Source organism: Leptonychotes weddellii, chromosome 12 (genome assembly GCF_054177405.1).
Source record: "Leptonychotes weddellii isolate Sample4059 chromosome 12, ASM5417740v2, whole genome shotgun sequence".
In the NCBI taxonomy this organism is placed as follows: domain Eukaryota; kingdom Metazoa; phylum Chordata; class Mammalia; order Carnivora; family Phocidae; genus Leptonychotes; species Leptonychotes weddellii.
The window spans coordinates 21,202,460-21,228,141 of NC_138380.1; the positions used below are offsets into that span (position 1 = coordinate 21,202,460).

At 50.4% G+C, this 25,682-nt stretch overlaps 2 long non-coding RNA genes across 2 annotated transcripts in view; both read right to left on the reverse strand.

The window, feature by feature from the left end:
* LOC145716486 (uncharacterized) overlaps nucleotides 1-9,653 on the reverse strand; it is a 73,891-nt gene extending 64,238 nt beyond the window's left edge. Inside the window, exon 1 of the long non-coding RNA XR_014139157.1 lies at nucleotides 8,912-9,653. This is a non-coding gene — a long non-coding RNA (uncharacterized LOC145716486). The remainder of the gene's footprint in view (nucleotides 1-8,911) is intronic.
* Nucleotides 9,654-9,848: 195 nt separating this feature from the next.
* Nucleotides 9,849-24,809, reverse strand: LOC145716487 (uncharacterized). The gene is made up of 6 exons (XR_014139158.1): nucleotides 24,201-24,809; nucleotides 23,342-23,579; nucleotides 20,888-21,110; nucleotides 19,490-19,569; nucleotides 18,173-18,386; nucleotides 9,849-10,544 (listed from the first exon to the last, which is right to left on the reverse strand). It is a non-coding gene; the product is annotated as an uncharacterized LOC145716487 (long non-coding RNA).
* Nucleotides 24,810-25,682: the final 873 nt, after the last annotated feature.

Consider the following 25,682-nt stretch of genomic DNA (forward strand, 5'->3'; position numbering starts at 1 on the left):
GAGGCAGAGGGAGAGGGAGAAGCAGGCTCCCCGCTGAGCCGGGAGCCCGATGCGGGGCTCGATCCCAGGACCCTGGGATCATGACCTGAGCCGAAGGCAGACGCTTAACCATCTGAGCCACCCAGGCGCCCAGGAAAGACGACTTCTTATGACATTGGGGTTGTGGGGTGCAGCAGGTTGTGGGGAACTGTGAAATGCTGTGTAATCTGTAAGGTTACACTATAGTCATGTGCAGTGGGAGGGTGTGAAAGAAGGGGAGGATTGCTGGGGTAAAGGTCAGGAGGGGCTCGGAGGAAGCCCCACAAAGTAGAGGGTGCCCTGGAGCTTAGCAGTCTACAGAAGGTTGGGGGGAGAGCCCTGGGAAGAACGCAGCAAGAACAATACCGCCACCAACCCCTGCCTTTAACTATTTAATTGCCCAAATAATCATGTTCATTGCAGAAAATTTGAAAATGCAAAGAAGAAAGCCACAAAAAAAGCCATCCCTAATCTCCCCCCCACCCCCACACTGAGATAACCCCTGTTAATATGGTTGTGCTAATTTGCCCAGATTTGGTAACAGCCTCTTCCATCCTGGGTTGGAATCCAGCCTGGAAACTCTGAAGAAAGAAATGACAGCCAAGAGGTCGACTCCAACAGGCTCACGCTCTGGGCTGCATGCTCTTTCCCTCACCGAATCTCTCCTCCCAGTTGGAGTGGAAGGACCAGGGCCATGATCCTAGGTAGAGCTGGACCCTCCCCAGGAACCTGGGGACTGAGCAGGCATTTGGGAAGATGCTGCGGAAAGAAAGCAAGAAGCCTTCAATCCTACAAGAAGGCTGAGCCCTGATGCATCCTGTGGCTTCCAGAGTCTCCAGCGCTGTGCCTGTCCCCGAAGGAGGTGTTTTACCAGGCTCCTTGCATAATCATCCGTAGACATGTCTCTAGCAGCTAGAGGCTAGCTCAAGAGGACACACCCGCTTCTCCTGCAGTTAGAGTAGCAATTATGCTGGTGTGCAGCACCTCCTCAGGGACCCGTAAGGAATTCAGTCTTCCAGGAACAGTCTGGGAACAATTCAAAATCACCATGGAAACATGACTGGCGACATCGATCGTCTGCCAGAGGGCCTGTGTGGCACGGTGTCTCTGAGGGCTGGCCTTAGGGCCACACTGCCTGGGGTTGAATCCTGACTCTGCCATTTATTAGCACGAGCTTTGGGGTAAGTTACCTACCCTCCATCTGCCTCGGCTTCCTCATTTGTGACGAGAGCATTGTAGGGCCCGCTCATAGGGTTATTGTGATGGTAGCTCCTGTTCATTTAGGTAAAGCACACGGTAACCACTCTACACATGGTACTTATTAATGAGAGCAGGGGCATTCAGAGCACACTGCACGGTGGGGTCAGTCTGGAAGGCTTCCTGAAGAAGGCACTGGGTTTGTACGGGGCTGAGCAGGCAGGGACGGAAGGAGTTCAAATGTGCCTGCTCAGCGGAATGCAACACAGTGACCACAAAATCCATCCATTCTGCCTTTATGTGACTCTTGGGCCTGAGTCCTGGTTTGTCCCATCATGGCCTGTAGGGAGGCTGATGAGTGGGAAGATCTGCGTGCCCAGGGCTGAGGCAAGGCTGGCAAGCACATTTCTGCAGTACATCGCGTGAGTGGGGTTGCTGCGTGGCACTGTGAGTGGCTAAGCAGCATGGTCTAGCATCCAGGAGCTCTGGAGGACCCTCCTGGGCAGGGCCTGCTCCCAGAAATGTGGCTCCCTAGCGCCTGGCCCCAGCCTGGGCATGTCTTGTCCTGTGCCCAGGGCGATGTCACTTTATTATACTTTAAAAAATAGAGTATCTTATACTCTGATTATACAAGTAATGAACACGTCTTGTAGAAAACATCCGGAGAAGATACTTTCAATTTCTTATGATTCCCCTACCCTGATATCACCAGTGTTTTATATTTTTTATGCATAACTTTTCCCTCTTTCTTGTGTTTTGCTATATGTGCATATATACTTTTTGCTATCATAAACAGGATCAACCAGTGCATATTGTTTTGCAATGTGATATTTTCAATTGTCTTCAACTTTCTTTTCATGTCATTAAGTATTCTCCCATGATCATGATGTAATTTGTAATGCTAGCATTGTGCAAGTATGCCATAAATTATTTAACCTATCTCTTATGGAAAATTTAGATCCTTTTAGATGATTTTTTTAATCTCATAAACAATGCTCTCATGCAAAATCTTGCAGATAAATCGTTCACATATTCACGCTTACTTCCTTACGCTCATTCCTAAAGGCTGGACTAACAGCTATGCCTATTTTAAGGCCTTGGATGCCTACTGCAAGACTCCCCAGATGAGAACCCCCCCCCCCCATTGGCTTCCCTACCTGTGGACCTGAGAAGGCCCGGCTATACCACTTACAGGGAGCTGAGCTGAAACCAACAAGCACCTTAGAAATTCCCCCACGGCTGAAGGAAAGTGGCTGGGACAAGGAATGTGGCAGAAAGCTGTGTCATCTGCTATGCAACCAAAAAACGTCGCTGTCCCTTGAGAGCCAGGTAAGCTGACGACAATTGGTGGAACCTGGGAACACCGTGGAGGTGAGTGCAGTGCCTCAAAGAGGAAGGACTCAGGAAAGACAAACTTTCCAGCTCAAAAATCTGCCTTCCAGCTCAAAAACCTGCTTGTAGCTTTCAAGGGAGCCCCAGCTTTGCCCACGCCTCTAGACTATGGTCTGTCTATCCCTCTAGACGGAGCTCCCCAAGGGCAGGGATGTGTCTGTCCACCTTTGCACGCCCACACCCAGCCCAGGGGCTGGGAAGGATTCGTTGAACTGGCGTGACAAACTCCACCCCAACTCACAGCCCCTGTACCTGCTTGTCCTGCATTTTCAAGTCAAGGTCAAGGCTGCTGGCACCCACCTTACTGCCAGCACAGTGTACATTAGAGCATCTTTTCTGGAGGCTGCTTGAGCAATGTGTCCCGAAGGCCTTAAAACCTGCGATTTCACCTGTAGGAACACCCTAAACTAATCCACGGCCCCCCTGGAACTGCCGGCCTGCCTTTCCCATCTATGTCCCATCGATTCTCTTTATACCCCCTTCACTCACATCGCTTCCCCATTCACATCCTAGGCATCCTGGCCACTGGGACGAAGCATTTCCGGCCCCATGCCCCCCACTCCGCTCCTCCTCCAGACACAGTTAAAAATAAGACCTCCTCCAGCGCGCCTGCCCTGGCCCCTAGCAGGACGGCTTTCCCACGGCGTGAGAGTCCCTTATGTGCGTGACTTATTTGAGCTTCCAAACCACAGTCTATTTGAGGGTAGGCAGGCAGAATCCACATCTATGTGATCTTCATCCTTCTCTACACCTGGCAGAACTCAGGCCCAGCAGCGGGCTCGGGGTGGGCTGTCGGCACTGGGCACTCTGGCAGCGCTGCGAGCCGCACCCTTCCGCCTGCTGACGTCAGCACGTTGGCGTCGGGCACGAGCTGCGCAAGCGCGCACCCTTCCTAGGAGCTGCGGTGTTTTCAACCCCGGTTTTCAGGCCCTCAATCTAAAATCCACTTGAGCAAATGGAGGCTGGAAGGAGTGAGGGGCATTGGCCAAAGGCACACAAATTGGGTAGAACCCACACGATCGGATTTTAAGTTTGATGCTCATTTCCTGAGGCAAGCTGCTTCATATTTATACTGGGATACAAATATGATTATTTCTAATAGAAAAGAATTCCTTCCTTTGCAATAAGATCGAGCATACAGGACTTTAAATAGGTACGAAGAGTTCCCCTGGTGAATTACAGGGAGGGTTTAATGAACTGAAATTTGATTCAAAAGTGCCAGCACCATGAAATGGGGTTTTTTGAGATAAGGAGCCCCTGTCATGGTCTTCCCAGAGACCCGGAGGCCCTGGCATCCTCGGTTCCTCATCTCAAAAAGCAGTGCCTTTTTACTAATAATGACTGAATTTGTATTGGTAGTACAGTTAATTACTGATAGTAAATTTGCAAGAGGGAGAGTTACTGAGATACTTAACCCACGCTGTGTCGGCCTTCCAACATTGAGAAAGTGGAGGCTCAGAGAGATTCATTAACTTGCTCAAAGTCGCCCAGCAGAGCCCCAATTCTAGTCCCGCCAATCTGAGTAGTTAGGGTTCTTTCCCCTGTCCAGGTGGTTCTCACCCCAGTTGTGTATTAGTGGCTCCCGGTGCCCAGGTCTCAGCTGAGCCTAATAAAATCAGAATCACTAGGCTTGGTGCCAGCCATCAGTACTTTTTAAAAGCTCCCCGGGAGCTTTAATGAGCAGCCTGGTAGAGACAGCCTGAGCCGAGCATGCCATGCTGCCTCTCAGCCCTCACCCAGGAGCCATGCTGCCTCTCAGCCCTCACCCAGGGCCGTGTGAGCCCTGACAGAGGAGACAGAGGTTCCCACCCCTCTCACCTCAGAACCACCCAGGAGCTTTTTAAGATAGACGGCTGCCCTGGGCACCACCACAGATCACTGAAGGCAGGAACTCTGGGGTGGCATATGTGCATTAAGCAGATGTATTTTTAAAGCTCCTGCAGCCAGTGTTGAGAATTAGTCCAGAGGCTTGAACCAAATGGCCTCTCCGGGGCCATCCCCTTCAAGGCAGCCAAGGGGCGGACACCAGGTGAGGGGATCTACCCTTCATGGGATTCCTGGCCAGCTGTGGGCAGGAAGGACAAAGGAGAAAAGGATCAACATCCCACAATCCAGTGTGCATCATTAAATGCTCAGGAAAAGTCTTACTCTCCAGTCAATTAAATGCTTCCCTGCAAATTCATTGACAAATTTACTTGACATAATCTTTCTTCACAGAAAAAGCAAAGTGCACTTTAGTCTTGGCATAGAAAAGTGATTAAAAAAATTAGTCATGAATGAGGTCCAGATGAATGGGGGTTCACTGTGGGAACAAAGGGAACTCACAGAAAGAGAAAAACTCGATCTGCAGCCTCCGCAGAGCATCTATTGTGTGCGGGCTTTGTATGCAAAGCGGGGAGAGAACTGCTGAATAGGACTGTGATTCTGGGGGAGAAACAAAAGATTACCAGTCAATGCAGGAAAGGGAGCTAGGTGCACCCAGGGCAAAGAGCCCCGTAAGGAGGGCAGGCTGCGGGCTGGAGGACCGGGGCCAGCTGCTGAGAACTTGAGCCTGCTCCCTCCAGGTGACTCCCTCCTCCTGATGGGCCGAGGCTGGGCCTTGCCCTGAACTCTCTTTAGGAAAGTATGGGACAAAATCTCCTCCGAACCCAATCAACTCTTCACAAAGGTAGAAGAGAAAGAAACCAGTTTTCTTATTCAATCAACATTAAACCCGAATGGGATGCACATCACAGGCAATCTGCTAAAAGATTGCAAAGACAGAGAGAGACATTTCCCTTTTATATAAACAGCTACAACCCATCAGGTAAGAAAACATGATAGCACCATTTGTCCCGCATAGCTCATCCTGGATTCCCCTGGTTTGGGGGGTGGCCATCTGTGTCTGCTAATCACTTTTATTCAAAATAAACTTCTCATCTCTATGACAAGAGCTAGTTTTGCAACTTGAAGCCGAAGTTAGGGTCCCACCCTCCCACAGAAACTAGGAGATGGGGGGGCTGTCTTCCCAGATGGTTGTATTCCAAAGAAATGTTTCCTGGGTCCTTGAGAAAGGCAGGCCTGGGTCATAAAACTGGCAAGAGGCTTATTTAGCTTTTGAAAAGATTTACATACATTTCAAAGAGACAGAGAAAGCATTTCCAATTACCGACGAATTTTCTTAAGTCAATGCTCTAAGACAAGGGAAAGGGGTGGGGGTGGGGAAGTCTCTTCCATTTTCTCAACAAGGAGGATTAAGCCTCTTATTTTTGCCCTCTGGGGGTGCCTGATGGGGAAGGGGTGTGAGTGTCTGACCCCAGGGCAGGTGCCCCAGACCTGAGAAAATCTGAGAAATAGTCTTTTTTTTTTTTTTTTTTTTATTTGAGAGAGAGAGAGCGCAAGAGGGGGTAGGGTTAGAGGGAGAAGCAGACTCCCCGCCGAGCAGGGAGCCCGATGTGGGACTCGATCCCGGGACTCCGGGATCATGACCTGAGCCGAAGGCAGTCGCTTAACCAACTGAGCCACCCAGGCGCCCCTGAGAAATAGTCTTAAACCATATTTGGTCTTGCGACCTGGGGAGGAAGCAGGGTGGACACGCTTGGGGAGTTTTTGGATTTGTCTAGGGTGTTAGCAGTGATGGGTGGTCGCAGGAACCACAGATCCCCAGGCCCCTCTGCCTTCCTGGACTCATTCTGTGCCCCGTGTCACCCTTCCCCCCACCCCATCCCCAACATGCTCTGGGTGACTCTCAGCTCCCTGCGGGGGGGACGAAGGTGGTTTGGGGACCCTGGCCTGGTGTGGCTCCCAGGCTGTGACTCTCCTCTGCCCGCCTTCCCCGGCGCAGCTCCTGCCTTCTGCTCCACTCCAGTGTGACTCTAACCCACTAGAAGCTGCAGCCAATTCTGCGGAAAGTTCAGATCTGTGGGGACTTCATAAATTAGGCTTTATTGCTAAGGATTCTCCAGGAAAAAAATTGGGGAGTTGAGGGGGTTGCAAAGCACAGCACAATAGCTGCTTACTCTTCTGCAGCTCTGTTCACTCTGCCAGTAATCCGGCAGAGCCATCCCAGGAGGGGGCGATGGGGCAGTGGGGTCCACGGGATCTGCCATCCCGGGAGGGGGCGATGGGGCAGTGGGGTCCACGGGATCTGCCATCCCGGGAGGGGGCGATGGGGCAGTGGGGTCCACGGGATCTGCCATCCCGGGAGGGGGCGATGGGGCAGTGGGGTCCATGGGATCCTGGGATTGCTAACTGGCTGAGGGCACGGTGGGTGGCTCTGGGTCTGGAGGGGGTGCAGTGGGGAGGGAGGGACTGTTCTGAGGGGCAGGGGCTGTGACAGCACTTGTTTTGTGTTGGCAAATTCTGAGCAGGACGTCGAATTTTTAGTGTGTGTTTGTGAGTGTGTGGGGTGTGTGCCCTTTTATATTTATGTTAGGAAATTTAGGTCAGGACCCTACATTTCTGCACCCATGTATGTCTCTGAGCATGTTTTGCTGTGTCTGAGTGTCGTGTGTGTGTGTGTGTGTGTGTGTGTGTATTCTTGCATTGGGTGCAGAGGGGAGGTTTCCATGAGATCCCACCTTGCGAGCCATGGCTGTGGGGAAGTCCAGTGGTTTCTTGGTCCTAGCCAGTGTCAGCAGAGAGGGAGGGTCACTGACAGTGGGATGATGTATTGACAGGGCCTGGTCCTCATGGGACCAGAAACAGCCTCCACCTGCCTCTTCACATCCTCTAGGCTGTACCCTTGTCCTCTGTTCCTCATGTTTCTGGCCCAAAACTTGGCTGCTGGGTGTTGGGGGCCATAACTACAAACCTGTCAACTCTCTCACACCTCCATGCCTTTGCTCCTATAGGTCTCTTTGCCTGGAACACACTCCCCCTTTTTCCTCATCTGGCTAAATTCTGCCCATCCTTCAGGAAGGTCACCTCCTACAGGAAGCCCTCCTCCACCACTCTGGGATGAGGAAGGAGTCCCTCTCCCCAGGACCATGAGCATCTCACCCAGGACATGCATCTATTATAGCACTCACCACACCTTTTAGACTCCCCTGTCTGTGGGTCTCTCTCACCCCCAGTCCGGAGAGCTCCTTGAGAACCGATGGCATCTTTCATTCCTGGCTTTCCGTCCCCAGCACAGCTCTGGGCAGAAAGTGGGCTTGTGAAATGAATGGCTCTTGGGTGAGAGCACCCCATACTTGCATTGCACTTTCCCATTCACCCAGCACTTCACACCCGTGCTCATCCTCCCGGCAACCCGGGGTGCAGGGGAGGCAGACCTTGTCATCCCTGATCCTGAGGTTGTACTGGTCAACAGCTCACCAAGTCTCACCACCACCTAAGTCCCTGCTCTCCAGCTCAAGAGCAGTCTTTCCTTTCAGGCAGGGCCCACAGAGAGAAGGTGGCTGTGACCTGTGGCAAGCAGGCTTTGGGGAGCTTTGCCCTAAAGCCCCAAGCCACTAACACACTGGTTGCTAAAAGATATATGTCGGGGAGCATGATGTTTTGGAAAATGGGTGGGGGGAGCCACTCATGGACCTGGGCTGCTGGTCCTTTTGGGATGTCCCTGGCTTGGCTCCCCTCCTTTCTCCACATTTGGGCCCAGGGATCCACTCTACTTTTCCCTGAGCAAATGTATTTGTCAGGGCTTTCCAGAGAAACAACCAAAAGGATAATATAATAAGGAATTGGCTCATGAGGTTATGGAGGCCGACAAGCTCAGAATCTGCAGGGCGGACTGGCAGGCTGGAGGCCCAGAAGGGCAGACGTTCCAGCTGGAGTCTGAAGGCTGTCTGCTGGAGAAATCTCTCTTACTTGGGGGATGGTTGGTCTTTTTGTTCTATGCAGGCCTTCAACTGATTAGATGAGGCCCACCTACATTATAGAGGGCAATCTATTTTTCTCAAAGGTCACTGATTTAAATGTTAATCTCATTCAAAAACACCCTCTCAGAAGCCCTGCCTCTCTATGAATAAGGTGTGACCAACTATCTGGGCACCTTGGCCCACTCCGGGTGACACATGAAATTAACAATCACAGCAAAGGATGGCTGGGGTCCCTGGGGCTCAGGGAAGGGGAGGCAAACTGCTGAGTGCCAAACACCATTCCAACTGTCCCAGCCCCCTTTATAATGAAATAGGAGTCACATGGGAGGATGGATGGATGGATAGGTAGCTGGGGGCGGGGGGCATGGAGAGGCAGAGAGGTAGGTAAATAAATAAGGAAAGACAAATACTAGTAACAGTACCTAGTAATTTCCAGGCAGTATTACACTGACGGTTTCAGAAACACAAAACCAGGGAATGACAGAACAGAAAGGTCAACTTACCCAACTCTTAAGTGTCCACGTGAGGAAAATGATACCCAGAGAAGAAGAGCGATTTCCTCAAGGTCCCACCAGCGTCACTGGAAGAGGTTATCAGCCTCCTAGTCTGACTGCCGGGACGGACACAGGAACCAGGCACGTAGGACACGTAGGCTAGACCAGGAGGGGCGACCCTGCAGGAACTCCCAGGCTTGTGGTGGCTTGTGGTGGTGTGACGTGGGCTGGTGGAGGACGCAAGAAAGAGAGAGCTGGTGTGTCAGAGGTCGGCTCCTCCGGGCTTCAGTCCAGAAACAACACCTGTCATGTCTGTTCTCAGCCACACGGCCCCTCTCGGAGAAGAGGCCTGGCCGTGTGGGGGAGCACGTGGGTATTCGGTGAGAAATAAGTGTTTCTGACACAGGGTACTTTGCGATCTCTTTGTCGGGACCCCAGTGTTTCCTTTTCTACGTCTCGGAGCCGAGGGACTTGCCCCAGGATATCTCAGCACCCCAACATCTCGCTCCAAGGGGTCTGACTTCACACGGCACAGAGCATCTCGGCCTTCTGCAGAAGGTGTAGTGCTTTGTGTAGGTGAGGATTTGAGGGACTCTTCCTGTCATCCCTTCCATCTAAACAGATGGAGCCAGAGGAATGGGATATGCCAGAAGTCCTGGGCCTCCCTCTGGCCACATGGCCTGGACCATTTGCTCCCATGTTTGCCCAAGACTCACAAGCATCGCCACAGGGTAATGCTGTGTCTGATCCCCCCTCACTGTTCATTCACTCATCCTTAGAACGTTGGCTATCAGTGTTTTCAGGCTTTTATATCTAGTCCCTTCCAGGGTGGGGTTTCTTAATAAGTATTGGTCAAGCATTATGGCATTTACCAGAACTCTGTGGGTTCACATCTAGCGATCGTCTAGGTCCCCTGAGGCTCCTCGCCAGTGCTTTACAACAAACTGCCACCGGATAGCCGGGCTTGAATTGCTTGGTTCCCTGAAAGCATTAGGAACTGAAGTGTGCTTTTCTTTTTCTTTTTTTAAAGATTTTATTTATTTATTTGAGAAAGAGAGAGTGAGAGAGCGCACGAATTGGGGGAGGGGCAGAGGAGAGGGAGAAGCAGGCTTCCCGCTGAGCAGGGACCCCGATGTGGGGCTCAATCCCAGGACCCTGGGATCATGACCTGAGCCGAAGGCAGCGGCTTAACCGACTGAGCCACCCAGGCGCCCCTGAAGTGTGCTTTTTTAGTGGCATTGGTGTTCTTTCAATAATTAAAATAGAGCTTTTTGTTAAAATAACCAAGAACAAAGAAGAAAAAATATTATTTTAAGACAGGATATGCAGTTGGAGTTAGATCCAAAGAAACGCCAGCACCGAAGTGTAAACCAGCATCTTCATTACCAATGCTGCCGTCCTTTATTTAGTGTAATCCTGGTCTGCCTTAGGCTTGGGGAGAATTCATCGACCCTGAATCTTTTAACTTTCTTAGCTGTGTGCCAAATCTGATCGGATCTGTCAAGAGGCCTGGTTGGGAGCTTTTCTCCTGCCTTGATCTCCGATGTTTAATTAAGGACCTCTCCCGACCTCTTATAACTTCTCAGAAGAAGGCTTGGTTTCTTGTGTTTTTGTTTGTGTCTTAGCCCTGTTTCCTTGTAGTCTGCAGAGAGAGAGAGAGAGAGAGAGAGTGAATTATAGTAAGGTGTGAGATTTCCAGAATATTCGACACTTGTGACTGCCTTTTTCTGAATCAGCAGGAAGATTTTCCTTACCTGAATTCCTTGCTCAGTCTCAGCTCTTTGCTGAGTTCGCTATCTCTAATCTCTAATCTCCATCGAAAGGTCCCTTTGCAACCAGGTCCCTGATAAGGTTAGATTGTAAACTGACCCCTCATGTCATCTGACTCTGCGAAGCCTGCTCTTCTGTAGGTACAAAGCAGGCCATCCCAGAACAGGGCTTTTAAAGACTTTTAACCCGAAGGTGACACAGAGCAAAAAGTGACTTCTATCTGAGCATCCCTGTGCGCTCAGCATGATCCCGGGGACGCGAAAACAGCAGTAGTGGAAGAGCTGACAGTCTGGAAGAGGTTTTCAGTCTGACCTGGGGTGTCAGACACGGAGGGACAGGGCCCAAAGGTGGCAGCTCACTGAGTTTGACTCAGTGAGGCAAACTCCCCTGGGTCCAGACCACCCGTAAGGGGAACCCTTTCCTGCTGTAAACCTACTTCTCCTGTCCTGGTCAGGGCAGGCTTTGTTTTCTATTCCCTCCCAGGTCACAAGTCTCACGGTGAAGGACACGAGACACGAGAGCCCTGAGGCGAGCCAGGTGGAGTTCAGTAAAGCCACATAGCTGGTGTGGTGAGGAAGATCAGGATGGCAGGAAGGACCACTGCTGGGCTTCACTACACCCTGGCTGGGGTCATTGTGGCGGCGGCGGCGGAGGGGGGGCGGTGCTTCAGCCTGTTTAATCCCAGATGTTTGGGAAGGCTTGGAGAAGCCTTTGGCATGAACAAAATCTACATAGTCTACAACACAGATTGCTTGTTTTCTATTTTTGTCTGCTTACTGATCAATTTTGCAGTGTAAGACACCTTTCCATAATTCCCCTTAGAAAAGCTGAAGCAGGGGCGCCTGAGTGGCTCAGTTGGTTGAGCATCCGACTCTTGATTTCGGCTCAGGTCATGGTCTCAGGGTCCTGGGATCAAGCCCGCATGGGGCTCCCCGTACTCAGCAGGGACCTGCTCCCAAATGGGCTCGCTTGCTCTCTCTCTCTCTCAAATAAATGAATAAATCTTTTTTTTTTTTTTAAGATTTTATTAATTTGACAGAGAAAGACACAGTGAGAGAGGGAACACAAGCAGGGGGAGTGGGAGAGGGAGAAGCGGGCTCCTTGCTGAGCAGGGAGCCTTATGTGGGACTCGAGCCCAGGACCCCGAGATCCTGACCTGAGCCTAAGGCAGACGCTTAACGACTGAGCCACTCAGGCACCCCTAAATGAATAAATCTTAAAAAAAAGGAAAGAAAAGCCCAACCAAGTTGATTGATGAAGTTACTCAGTGCCATTCTTATCAAAAGGGTCCAAATTATGCCTCAGTCCTGTGGCCACAACTGCTCTGCAGGGTGAGGTGAAATCTGCTTTTGGGAAGTGAGTAGATCGAAATTGTTAACGTTTAATGAGTGCATGCTGAGAACCGGGCTCTCTCTGAACCTTTTACTTCATTATCTTATTTATTAAGATACACAGTGTTCTCCAGAGGAGGACGTTCCCGTCCTGTTTGGGAACAATCAGGAGAGAGAAGAATTCAACGGGGGGCAGGTCTTGGTGCCAAGAGGGGCCGCCCCAGCCAGCTAACTTACTCCTCCACAGTGCAGGTCCCCTAGAGAGGAGAGACCCTGCCCTCCCAGGTAAACCCCCCACCCCCACCACCGCCACGGCCAGCAGACCCGGCTCCCCTCCAGGCTGCACCCCAGGCTGCCTGGGCCTTAGGAAGGAGGGCTCACAGAGCATTATGCTATGGGCTTGTTGTTACGTTATCTTGTTTTCTCCTCACTATAATCCTATAAGGGAGGATAATATTTTTGCCCCCATTTGACAGGTGAAGACACGGAGACACAGAGGGGATGAAAGTTTGCCCACAGTCCTACAACTAGAGGCTGATGGAGCGGAGTTCTCCCGTGTTCAACCTCTGTCTCCCCGCTATGGTAATCTGCCAATGTTCTGACTCAGCCAAAGGGGTTGTACCCTTTGGCATCACAGTTGGGTCACTGTGCAGGCATCCAGGTATGCATGGCTTTTTGCAAAGCCATTTCTTTCACTGGAAAAACTATGCGGCGCCTGGGTGGCTCAGTTGGTTGAATGTCCAACTCTTGGTTTCAGCTCAGACCATTGAGAATCTCAGGCAGGGTCAAGAGGGTCTGAAGGATTATGGAAAGGTGTCTTACACTGCAAAATTGACCAATAAGCAGACAAAACCAGAAAACAAGCGATGTGCGTTGTAGATTGTGTTAGTTGGCGAGGTCTGCCATAACAGAGCACGATAGGCTGGGTGGCTTAAGTAACAGAAATTCATATTCTCACGGTTCTCACAGTTCTGGACGCTGGAAGTCTATGCCCAAGGTGCCAGCAGGGTCAACGTCTGGTGAGAAGTGCAGATGGCCGCCTACTCTCTGTGCCCTCACATGGCCTTTCCTCTGGGTGTGCACACCCCTGGTGTCACTCTCTCTTCTTGTAAGGACACCCGTCCTGTTGGAGTAGGGCCCCACCCTTATGACCTTATTTAACTTTACCCTCTTAAAGGCCTTATCTCCACATACAGTCACATCGGGGGTTGGGGCTCTCCACTGTGGGAATTTTGAGGGGACACAACGCAGTCTAACCATAGATGCTTCAAAGCTCTGTGTCCCTCCCGGCACAGCCCCCACAGCATGGGTCTGTCAGGGGAGTCCCAGGTGTCAGCGCCTCTCTGCAAGGCTTGGCAGCTAGAGACGGCTCCCTGCCATCCACAGCCGTGGAAGACCACTGCTCTACTGAGAATTCAGGAAGGCTTCCTACAGCGCTTCTGCCCACTCCTGCAGCTTTATAAAACTCAGCATTTACATGTAGTTGTTTTCACGTCAGCTAAAGCTTTTCCATTTACCATCTCAACAGAGGGACTGAAGCCACAGCCCCTTATCTGGTCAAAATTTTTATCAATATTACTTTTTTTTAGTCCTCATAGTGGTCTAAGGTTTTAGAGGGCTATGTTCTTCCCATATACAAAGCTGATTTCTTTTATTCTACCCCTGGAATAGCTTTTCCAATGAATATTCATTTTTTTTTTAAAGATTTTATTTATTTAACAGAGAGAGACATAGCGAGAGCAGGAACACAAGCAGGGGGAGTGGGAGAGGGAGAAGCAGGCTCTGCGGGAAGCTGGATGTGGGACTCGATCCCAGGTCCCTGGGATCATGACCTGAGCCGAAGGCAGATGCTTAATGACTGAGCCACCCAGGCGCCCTGAATATTCATTTTTTTAAAAAGATTTATTTCTTTATGTATTTGAGCGCCAAAGCAGGAGAGCGAGAATAGGGGGAGGGGCAGAAGTGAGAGGAAGGAGTCTCACGCAGACTCCGTGCTGAGCATGGAGCCCGATGTGGGGCTTGATCTCACAATCCTGAGACCACAACTGAGCTGAAACCAAGAGTTGGACGTTCAACCAACTGAGCCACCCAGGCGCCGCATAGTTTTTCCAGTGAAAGAAATGGCTTTGCAAAAAGCCATGCATACCTGGATGCCTGGGCGGCTCAGTCGGTTAAGCATCTGCTTTCAGCTCGGGTCATGATCCTGAGGTCCTGGGATCGAGCCCCGCATGGGGCTCCTTGCTCATTGGGGAGCCTGCTTCTCTCTCTGCCTCCCGATCCCCCTGCTTGTATTCACTCGCTCTTTCTCTCCCTCTGACAAATAAATAAATAAAATCTTAAAAAAAAAAAGCCATGTATACCTTGGTAAACTAGCTCTAGAAAGGAAGAAAGAGAGCGAGAGAGAGAGGGAGGGAGGGAAGGAGGAAGGAAGGGAGCCAACCGGCTCTGATTTGTAGTTTGCCAATTTTCATGGTGTAAATACTTCTACCATTATAGATTTCAAGCTATCAGTGGTTTAAAAACTGACTCACAAAGTTCCTGAATATTTTATACTTGGCTCCCATGAGCCACTGTTTATTCTGCTCATGGTCACGGAAGCCATTTCACAGATTTTAATTTGGATCAGGGTGCAATCTGAGATCTCGATCACGATGAGGCTGACTGGCCTCGCCAGGACCCAATGTCACAATCTTATTTCAATTCCTAGGATGCTGTAAACCTCTGAGCGCAGATCCACGTGCATCTAATACGTGCTTCTTAGAAGAATCACCCGTTTGCTGCAGATCAGTCACTCCACTGGCTGTGGGAATTCTCACAGGGCCTTGGGTCTTCATGGGAAAAGTCAAAAGTTAATTGGGAGCAAGTCAGGGGAAGATTGTTGGCCAGTGTGAAAGCTGCCCAAACATGTCGTGATTTGTTGGAACTGGGCATCTGTTTATTTTTCATTCAACAAGGACCTTGGGGTGTCAGCCATTGCTTCCTGTCTGACCTACTGCTGATGACAGGGTCATCAGGTCTTCCTTGGGGCCCTGACTGTCTGCACGCCATGTATGTGGATATGTCCAGAGAGCTTCCGTCCCAGAGTCAGAATTGAGAAACTCAACAGGGCTCCAGAGTAACTATGTTACCATGTTATGTAAAACATTACGTAGGTCGTAATACCAAGTTTGTGGCCATGGTGTAGCATCGCAGAGGAAAAGAGATCTGGGAGCAGACCTTGGAGATAACGGGGTTTGGAGGCATCATACTCCACTGAGTTGAATATGAGTGGGAATTGTAGCAAGTTTTGGCTCAGGAACGGAATGGTTTTCAGAGTGACCAGCGTGGGGAGGGAAGGGATGGTCCCCCCACTTCCCGCCCGGTCATGCCCCTGCTGCTGTATCAGGCCAGCCTTGGTGGGGATCAGGAGGAGGGAAAGGGCCCCTCAATTCCCCCCTCCCCGCCCCATGTATATTCTCCTCCTCTCCGTTCCTCTGCATTTTGCTCTTCTGATTATTCCTGGGTCCTGGCTGAGCTGGCGAAGTGGGCATGATGCTACTAATACGTTGATTTGAGAGAAGAGTTTAGCTCATGGGACCTTTGGGAAAGACCTCATCTGGCACCTTGCTTGGTGGGATAACAAGCTTCAGTGACGTTAACAGTGATACTAGCCTACACCCCTGTCATATTTTTATTTTATATGCCGAAGGTATCAAGAATCACTTCTGTAGGTGAAATCTGCCTTTCCTCTGGCAACAGAAAGGCTAAACTGGAAATGGTATCCTTGGGGCCACCTCTCCATTCTAGAGCTTCTCTCAGCTCAGGGGCGGATGGGCACAGATAACTTCACCCATTCACAGGGCTCTCCATAACATATCATGGCATTCGAAACATCAATAATGAATTATCTCTTCTCTTTTTTTTTTTTAAAGATTTTTTTTTTTATTTATTTATCTGAGAGAGAGAATGGGAGACAGAGAGCATGAGAGGGGGAGGATCAGAGGGAGAAGCAGACTCCCCACCGAGCAGGGAGCCCGATGCGGGACTCGATCCCGGGACTCCAGGATCATGACCTGAGCTGAAGGCAGTTGCTTAACCAACTGAGCCACCCAGGCGCCCGAATTATCTCTTCTCTTATACTCCTGTGGTCTCTGTTTACTCATAGGCCTATTTTGAGGAATTAATGAAATTAAAATAATTTACAGTTGAACATCTACTCTGTGCCAAATCCTGTGCTAGGTACTTTATAAATACTATTTCCAAACCTAATAACATCATGAGATAGGAATCATTGCTACTGTTTTATAGATGAGGAAGCTGAGACCCAGAGAAGTTATGGATTTGTTCAAGGTCATTAAGTGTTAAGATTCCAGTCAAGTCTTTTTAATTCAAAAGCTCACATTTTCTCACTATGTTACTATGTAATGTAAAACATTGTATCAGTCAGCATAAAATTAGGTTGTGCTATAGTAACAAGCAACCCTAAAATCTTAGTGGCTTTTATTTTTAAAAGTTTTATTTATTTATTTTTAAGATTTTATTTATTTGACAGAGAGATAGAGAGAGAGCACAAGCAGGGGGAGCAGCAGGGAGAGGGAGAAGCAGGCTCCCCACTGAGCAGGGAGCCCGGCATGGGGCTCCATCCCAGGACCCTGGGATCACGACCCGAGCTGAAGGCAGACACTTAACCGACTGAGCCACCCAGGCACCCCACAACCAAGTTTTGTGATATCCTCCCATGTGATGTGTAATTCACATGCATCACAGTTGGCTGGGGGCTCTGCTCCACAGCCGCTCAGGACTCAGGCTGATGATGGAAATGCCACTGTCTGTTGCCAGCCCCCATGGTAGAGGGAGAGAAAGCTTTGGAGGGTCTAAAACTAGCACTTACATGCCCCGGCATTGAATTGACACACATTGCTTCTACTCACAACTCATGGCCCGAGTATTACATGAATATTCCAAACCACAATGGGGAGGAAGTGCAAATCCCACTGGACAGCCGAGAACAGAAAGTTACACGGCGGGTAGCATTGAAACCTGCCATGAGTGTCTGACACAGGACTTGGCACGTACATGCTCAGTAAACATTATTTCACACCCCTTCCCCCTCCCCAGCTATGAGCAGCTTATGGTGAAATAATGTTTTTTGGACCAAGAGACAGGCCTTTCATTTTGTACTCTGTTCAATGCTTTCTTTCTCCATTGGCTTGCAGCTGGATCATGGGATACTGCCAGCAGTCCAGATCTAGATCAGATTGTTCCGGGGCCCAGGTCTCCAGTGATTTGCTGTCTAACTATGTATCAGGAGTCTCTATCAGTCGTCCTCAAATGCCACGTTCCAGGTGATGGATGATACTCACATGCACGACATATGACAACCTCCCCTGGGCATCCCTGATTTGGCTCAGGGCTACAGGCAATCCCTGTCTGGAAGCTTTAAGTCCACCCCTTTTCCTTCCTTATAGGGCAGAACATCAGAGTGCAAGTGAGTGGCATGGGCATTATCATAGGGATACATTGACTCTCTTCTAATTGACAAAAAATTCACCAATCATTTCAAAACCTCAGTAGTTCATTAGTAATAGAGAATTGCCTGGGGCACACCTTATAACTGCTCCAGACATGCAGCATGTCAGGACACCCCCCTGGAGGGACTGGTCGAGAAGATGCCAGAGAAGCCAGTTGTGAAATAAAAAATTGTGTCAATTAACTAGTTGTTTTATCGACACTGTGCCAAAGAATTGATTGGAGAGGACATTTTGTCCACACTAACTGAATTGACTTGTGGTCTTGGCATTGTGTACACGCAGCCTGGGAATTAAGAATGTGAGCATAATACCAAATCACAGAATGTTAGACTGGAAGGAATCTCCAGAGACATTTTTCACGCATTCCCCTCATATTACAGATGAGGAAACTAAGAACAGCCAGCCTTAAAGATTTGCTGAGGGGCGCGCAGCACAATTGTTAACTATTGTGTGTGTTAGTGCACCCACAGCATTTTTAACATTTTCTGTAGCTATTTCAGAATCAAGACGCTCAACTGAATGGTATTGCATATTTTCTAAAAGTAGACAAGAATTTGAGAAACACCCTGTGGTGCAATTTTCATTGCTTAAACTTGCTGCTGACTCATTTGCCTTACCCCACTTCTTTACCAACATCGGTCATGGCATCCGTCACTTACATTGGCTCTTTTCCTCACTTGGTCCCATCCTCTCGGGCTGGGCTGGGCTGGGAAACAGGATGTACTGACGTCACCTCCGTTCATCTTCATTGGCTGGTGAACCAGGGCTCAGAGGTGAGGTCTCTGCTGGGACCTTCTTGGCACATGGATGTCCTCCAGCCTGAAGTAAGCCACCTGTTGCCCATAAGGGCAAGCTGTTTAGGGCCAAAAGAGTCTGTGAAACAAGGAAGCCAAGGGTTTCGAGCTTCATATTTTTGAAAAGGGATAAACACAGTACCCCCTATGAACAAACACTGTTTAAAGTGTTAAGGGTAAGGGGCCCCTGGGTGGCTCAGTCTGCCAGGCATCTGTCTTCGGCTCAGGTCACGATCCCGAGGTCCTGGGATCAAGCCCCGCATCCGGCTCCTTGCTCAGTGGGGAGCCTGCTTCTCCCTCTGCCTGCCACTCCCCCTGCTTGTGCTCTCTCTCTGATAAATAAATAAAATCTTTAAAAAAAAAAGAAATAAAGTATTGAGGGGAAAAAATCCCACTCAAAAATAGTCCTTGGATCAGGGCCCTCCATACTTCCACTGAACTGTGACTGGAAATTTTTCCCTCACCTTGGGGTCCTGCATCTTGAAATGTTTTTAGTGTGAGACAGGTGATTTTGTGGTGGTCCCTTCAATCTATCCCCTCTCTTCTCAAGTCTATTTCAGAGGCCTTAAAGGCTCCCTGCTTCAGGGCCCAGGAGGGAAGGCACCCCAGACCGGTTCTGTATGGCCCTGGGCTGAGGGTCAGGGTCAGTGGCCAGGATCTAGTTTGTCCTCTGTCACTGCCCAGTCTAGGATTTTGGCAGCTCTCCCAATCCTACAGGCCCAGATGCAGGAGGCAGCCCTTGGCATGGACAGAGAGCTGTTAGACTCAGGGCCAAAAAGTCCGCCCTTTCCCCCAGATGGATCACATGGGACTGCCCCTCCCTCACGCAGCACCCCTCTTTCCCTCTCCCATGTGTTTCCATGGCTTAGGAAGTATTTGGAGGTTGGTGGGGATCAGGGAGCAGGGAGGATGGAGCAGTAGGGTGACATCCTGGGACAGGTCTCTCCCTAACCCACACCAAATAAGAGAGGGGGAGGAAAGGACCTGGAGTATGAGAGTAGATTCTAAGTTGCACTGGGTACTCTTCTCCCGGTTTTATGCATTGTTGAGAAGACACCGTAAAAGACCTGCCCTTCCCAGTCCATCTTCTTGCTGGCTTTGGTACAGAGCTACACACACAGACACGACAGAGTCACACACATGAACGAACACACACATAACGTCACCTTACAATGCACATACCAGTCATTTCTTCTGGGCCACTGGGTTCAGGATCTGGAAAACCCTGGTGGTGGAAGAATTCATGTCTGAAGAACTTAAGCCTTTAAGAGAAAGTAAAGGTAGGAGGAGAAAGGTCAGAAATGAACTAGAAAAATCTTTATAATTGCTTTTACATTCAGGAAAGCATACAACCCAAGAGCACATGGAAGAAGGAACATGTTAGGATGTATCGTATCCACGTTAGTGAAGGTATGAACTGGTTCAGCCAAGCTTGTGAGCAATTTGGCAACATGTGTATAACTGGGAATGTGTTCTCCCAAGGGTAAGCAGCAGCACTTCTAGGGACATACTCTAGAGAAACAAGCTCAAGGATGTTCACTGGAGAATAATTTGTGACAAGGGAAAAATTAGAAATAACTTCAATGTCCATCAGTAGGTTAATGGATGAACTGTGGTCTACTTGTACAGTTTAATGTTATTCATCAGTTAAAAAGAATGAGCTAGATCTTCACCCAGCGACACAAGCAGACCTTAGAAACATCACGTTAGGTGAAAAAAGCAAGTTCCAGAATGATAGGTTCAGTGTGACACCACTTACGTAAATTGAGAAGCACTTAAAACATTGTTAGTATAATTTATGAGTAATTCATATGTGATAAAGTATGAACACATTATGAGAAGAATATCCATCAATTTTAGGACAGCTCCTGCATCTTTGGAGGAAGGAAAAGGGAGGCAAAGGGGACTTTGCCGTGTCTGTAAGGTTGTATTATTATTATTATTATTATTTTTAAAGATTTTATTTATTTATATGACAGAGAGAGACAGCAAGAACAGGAACACAAGCAGGGGGAGTGGGAGAGGGAGAAGCAGGCTTCCCGCTGAGCAGGGAGCACGATGTGGGACTCGATCCCAGAACCCTGGGATCATGACCTTAGCCGAAGGCAGATGCTTAACGACTGAGCCACCCAGGCGCCCATGTAAGGTTGTATTATTATTATTATTATTATTATTTTTATTTTTAAAGAATCTGACATGAGGGGCGCCTGGGTGGCTCAGTCGGTTAAGTGACCAACTCTTGGTTTCTGCTCAGGTCATGATCTCAGGGTCGTGAGATCAAGCCCCACTTTGGGCTCTGTGCTCAGCTCGGTGTCCATCTGCTTGAGATTCTCTCTCTCCTTCTCCCTCTGCCCCTTCCCCTGCTCGCATGTGCTATAAATAAATAAATAAATGCATAAATAAAATCTTAAAAAAAATAAAGAATCCGACATGAAAGTGGCAATATGTTAATATTTGCTATTTCTGGTGGTGGTTGCAAGGCTTTTGTTATATTACTTCTTATATTTCTCTGTATGCTTGAAATATTTCAACATTGGAAAAAGGAAAAGAAGTCCCCCATGGCATTTTGCACACATTTACACGAGTAGTAATGGATATGGTGCTGTGATTTTGCATTTCCATCTCTTCTGTGAAAGAAACTTTTCAGAATTTCCCTTCTTTGTATCTGCAATGAACTGCTTGTCAATGTCTTCTTCTGAGCTGCAGAAATATCATCTGGAGGGGCATTTTTCCAGCCAATTATTCCACGCCCTCCTGATCTCGTGACTTGGAGTGATTGACTTCGTCTCCCTCATCCAGCTATCTGAAAAAAACAGAGCATTCCAAATAGGCTGCACCTGAACCTCCTCAGCCCCTCTTCCCGGTGCCAGGGCTGGAGGGCTCATCTCTATCCGGGAAGGCTTCCTGCCAAGTGCCTGGCTGCCCTTCTGCTGGGACGGAAGGCCCAGTGTCCGGTTTACTTTCTTCTTTCTTCACCTTCCCCAAAGTTTCCTTGCAAAGCCTTACTCTTTGGCTACCCAACGTCTCCCCCCTCCTTTTTTTTTTTATCCCCAACCCCCTAGTTTTTTCCCATCTCTCTCATGATTCTGCCAGTGCTAACCAACTAGAACAGTGGTTCTCAAACTTGACTGTGCATCAGGTTCATCTGGAAAGCTTATTAAAACACAGACTGCTGGGTCCCACCTCCAGCGTTTCTGATTCAGTAGGTGTGGACGAGGTCCAATGGTGTGCTGGAAACTCTTCCCGGAAAGAAAAATAAGCCCTGATTTGCGGTGTCTGCCAATTCCCATGGTGTAAATATTCCCACGATGGCTGATTTTAAGCCCTCAATGTGACTGTCACTAAATGTGGAGATGGGGAGGGAATGCACTCAACTGGGTCTCCCAAGGCGATACAAACCATGTCCAGCATACCCTTGGCAGTGGGGCCTGAGAAGGTGCATTTCTACTAAGATCCCAGGTGATGCTGAAGCTGCTGATACAGGGACCACACTTCCAGAACTGCTGTTCTACAAGGCTGAACATGGGATTTGGGAAAGGATTCCTGGATTGTGTGAGTTGTGCAACCTTGGCTTTAAGTCCTAGGGACTGGCATGGGCTATGCTGTAGATAAAACAAGCCCAGGGTCCATCCTGAGGTGGTGCACTGGCCTGGATGTTCTGTGCCCTATTCTGAAAGCCCCCTGCCCACCAACCCCTAACCATGCTGCTCCCACTTCATGCAACAGTCTCTCCCCCTTCCCAGCCCCAAACCCTGCAGCCAAGGAGCATAGCCAGCAGGATGAGTACCCACTAACCCCAAGGGCTCCAGAAGGAAAGAATTGTGTCTGAGGGTGTCCCTTGCAGAACAAGGCATAGATGCTAGGAAAGAAGAGGAGATGGGGAAGAAGGACTGAGAGAAGGAAATGATGCTAGAGAGGGAGAGTGGGGAAGAAGAGGGAGGCTGATGGTGGGGCTCAGTAGCTTCCAGGGGACTTAGGTCACACCGAGGGGTCCCTGGGTGGCTCAGTGAGCTAAGCGTCTGCCTTTGGCTCAGGTCATGATCTCACGATCCTGGGATCAAGCCCTGCATCTGGCTGCCTGCTCAGTTGGGAGTCTGCTTCTCCCTCTCTCTCTGCCCCTCCCCCTTGCTCATGCTCTCTCTCTCTCTCAAATGAATAAATAAAATCTTTTTTAAAAAATGAAAGCACCAAATGACACTGTCCATGCCCCTACTCGTGACACAACAGCTCCATTCTGGGAGCATGTTGATCCTCCCACTGTGTCTACCCAGGCAGATCTGCACGGGCTGCCTCTGGGAAGAACAAAGGAGGCTCTGTAGGCGCTGGGGATGAGCAAACCCGTGGGGGAGAAAGGCAGGATTAATGCGAGGCAGCATTGCCATACCCACTCGGGATATTATCATGTTGGTATATAGGACTGTATGTCATTAGGATTACAGGCTATAATAACTCCAGGTGCGCTTGACATTTCTATTCAAATTATACTTTGGGGAAACCTATAGGTCTTCATCGCTGATAATTTCTCTGACTCCTTCCTCCCAGAGCCTGTTCGTGCTCAGCCTGCCCCCACCCTCGGCTGGCACACCCTCCGGTGCCCTCACAGCTCCTACCCCAAGGACAGCTGGTGGGACCCCCATCCCGGCCTGCCTGGGAGGTGGGGCTGGGAGAGGAGGAGATGGCTGGGAGAAAGAAGCCAGCAGCACATTCTTCTCATTTTCCAGGTGCAGAAGTTGCAGCCCGGAGAAGGAAGGAGACGCATGCGAGGACACTCGAGCGGTGTGGCTCAGTGGGACCCTGGCTGGATGCTGCTGCCCTGGCACCTCGAACAGCCCCCGAAAGGGGGACACAGCCCCTTGAGAGACTTTCCACATTGCCATGCACGCTTCTCCCTTCTTCTGTTCCTTTCTTGACTTTCTTTCACCCTTTCCGTTCTACTTCCCCCATCCCCTCTGTCTCCCAAAGCCTCAGACTTTGTCCCTCCAGCTCTAGCAGCCTTATGCCCCCCAGCCCCCTTTCCCATCGTTGTCGACTTACTCCAACCCTGTCGGTGTTGGCCACGGTACTCAGGCTCTCAGCACACCTCCTCTCTCCTTGGGTGGGTTACACAGGGGCATGCAACCATGGCCAGTTTCAATCAAACCATCTATTGCCAGATGGACACATGCACACACGTGCAGAAAGATGTCGCAACGCACAGGCAGCAGGCGGATACCTCCCCGGAACTGATAGGGTAGTGACCACTCCTTGTCCTGACAGCGGCCCCTCTTCACCCCTGCAAGGTGGGGATGATATCCCCATTTTACCAATGAGGACACAGAAGCAGAGAAGGTAAAGGGCTTTCCCAAGGTTACACAGCTAATACAGGGAGGATCTGCGATTTGTATCGAGATCTGATTGATTCTGAAGTTCAGGTTCTTTGCATTAACATTGGAAACAGGAACCTTTTCTAAATGACGCCCTCTTCCTGGGCCCCATTCCCCTTCCCCGGGGGTAGGGGGGAAAGTCCCCTAGGGTGGCAGGAGATTTCAGTTGCAGCTTGAGGGGCTCAAGGGAGGGGCTAGGCACCTAGACATGCACCTAGAAAGTCCCTTTGAAAGGTGGCTTAGACCCAGGAGACAGACCTGGGGTGCAGACACCCTCACTGAGGGGCTCCTTCCCTCCTGAAACCTTTCCTTCCCATCTCCCCTCCCCCTCGCCCTCTCTCCCTCCATCTCTCTCTCTTCTCTCCACCATCCCTCTAAGGCTCTGCGCCCCTCAGGACTGCTCCTCAAAGAAACTCTGGTTCTGTGGGAAGATCTGTAGGAGGCGAGATCGGAGTCCAGCCCAGGGTGGGACTGCGCACGGGTGGAGGGACCTATGACTGGAGCTCTTTGGAGGCGGTGGGGCGCACTACCTCATTCTGACCACACGATGCCGCCCTTGAGCTGCATACACATCCCCCTGGTGGGCAGGTGGCCGATCCAGACCTGCTTTGCAGCCGGGTTGGGGAGGGAGGTCAGGGTGGCACCAGGGGCAGGAGCTTCGTCAGACACAGGCACTGGTCGGCCCTGCAGTCTTCGTCTGCTGCCATCCGGCCTTCTCCCACTGGTGTCCGGCTGCTCCCAGGTGGGGGCTGAGTTTATCTCCCACACCTCCTGTAATTGCTGCTCGGCCCATCCACCCAGCCCGCCTTCCTGAGAGCCCACAGCCCCCACTCAGGCCCCTTCAGCACCTTGGAACTCAGTGTGGGCCACACACCAGTTCACCTGTTGGCCTTGGCTTAGACCTGCCCCTTGGCGGCTTCTGCATGGGGAAGGCACCTCCCAGCTGCGTTGTTTCTTGCAGGCCGTGGCTCTGGTGTGACCTGTACCCGGTAATGGGCTCGGGGCGGCCTGACACTGTGCCCCTCACCTTGGACTGCCCAGGCCCAGCAGCCACTGGGGTGGGCTAGGAGGATTCCAGAGAAGGAGGGGTAGAGGAGCTCGGCCTTTCCTGGGCGGAGGATACGCAGGCCCCCGGGGCTCTCTCCTGGCGGCGGGAGGTGAGATGGAGGTCTGCGTGGCCATCCCTGACCTACCGCGGCCTCACTGCAATGCTGATCTCCAGGCAGCCGGCACCTGGCAGGAGGGACAGGTGAGCCACAGTGACCTGCCTTTGTCAGAACACATCCTCTCCCTCCTTGAGAAAGTGAAGACCCTTCCTGGATGTTCCTTTATTTTAAACTTCTCCATAGTGTTAGGTCCTGCTCTGTCCTTCATCCCAACATCGTTCTCACCTTTGGGAATGTTTTCCTTGGGCCCTAACACAGGCCTTGTATGGGGTCCCCGCCCTCTGCTCCGTCCCCTGCCCGCTGGGGGCTGACACCAAGCGGGCCTCCCCTAAGGATGAGAACAGGTCCCCCAGGCCAGCCTGTCCCCTCCTTCTCCAGGGTAAGCAATCCCACCTCCTGTCCCTAGAGGTCTCTGTATCCCGAGGCAAGCAACAGTGTTGACTGCTTAACTAGAACAATGAGGATGTTATTGGAAGGATTTGGGGGTGGTTCACCAGCTTAAGGGGGCACTTGAAGGTCCAGGCTAAGGAAGGGCAGACACTGGGCAGTTCAGAGGACGAAGGACGCACAAGCTCAGTGTTCTCCTCAGCACAGCTGCTGGGATCATTGGGTTCCCAGTCTTGCCTCTCTCCACATGATTCTAATTCCCGGGCCTGCCTTGGGTCTCGTATCCAAGGAGAACAGGAGAAGGCAAGATGCCTTGAGTGACAATCCCACCCGGAGTGCCCACGGGGTGGGAGAGGTAATTCCCCAAAAGGATCCCAGAGGGAGACGGTCTACAAATAGAGGACAGCAGGCTGAGAGTTAAGCCACCAACACAGCATCCACACCATTAATTGAGCCACT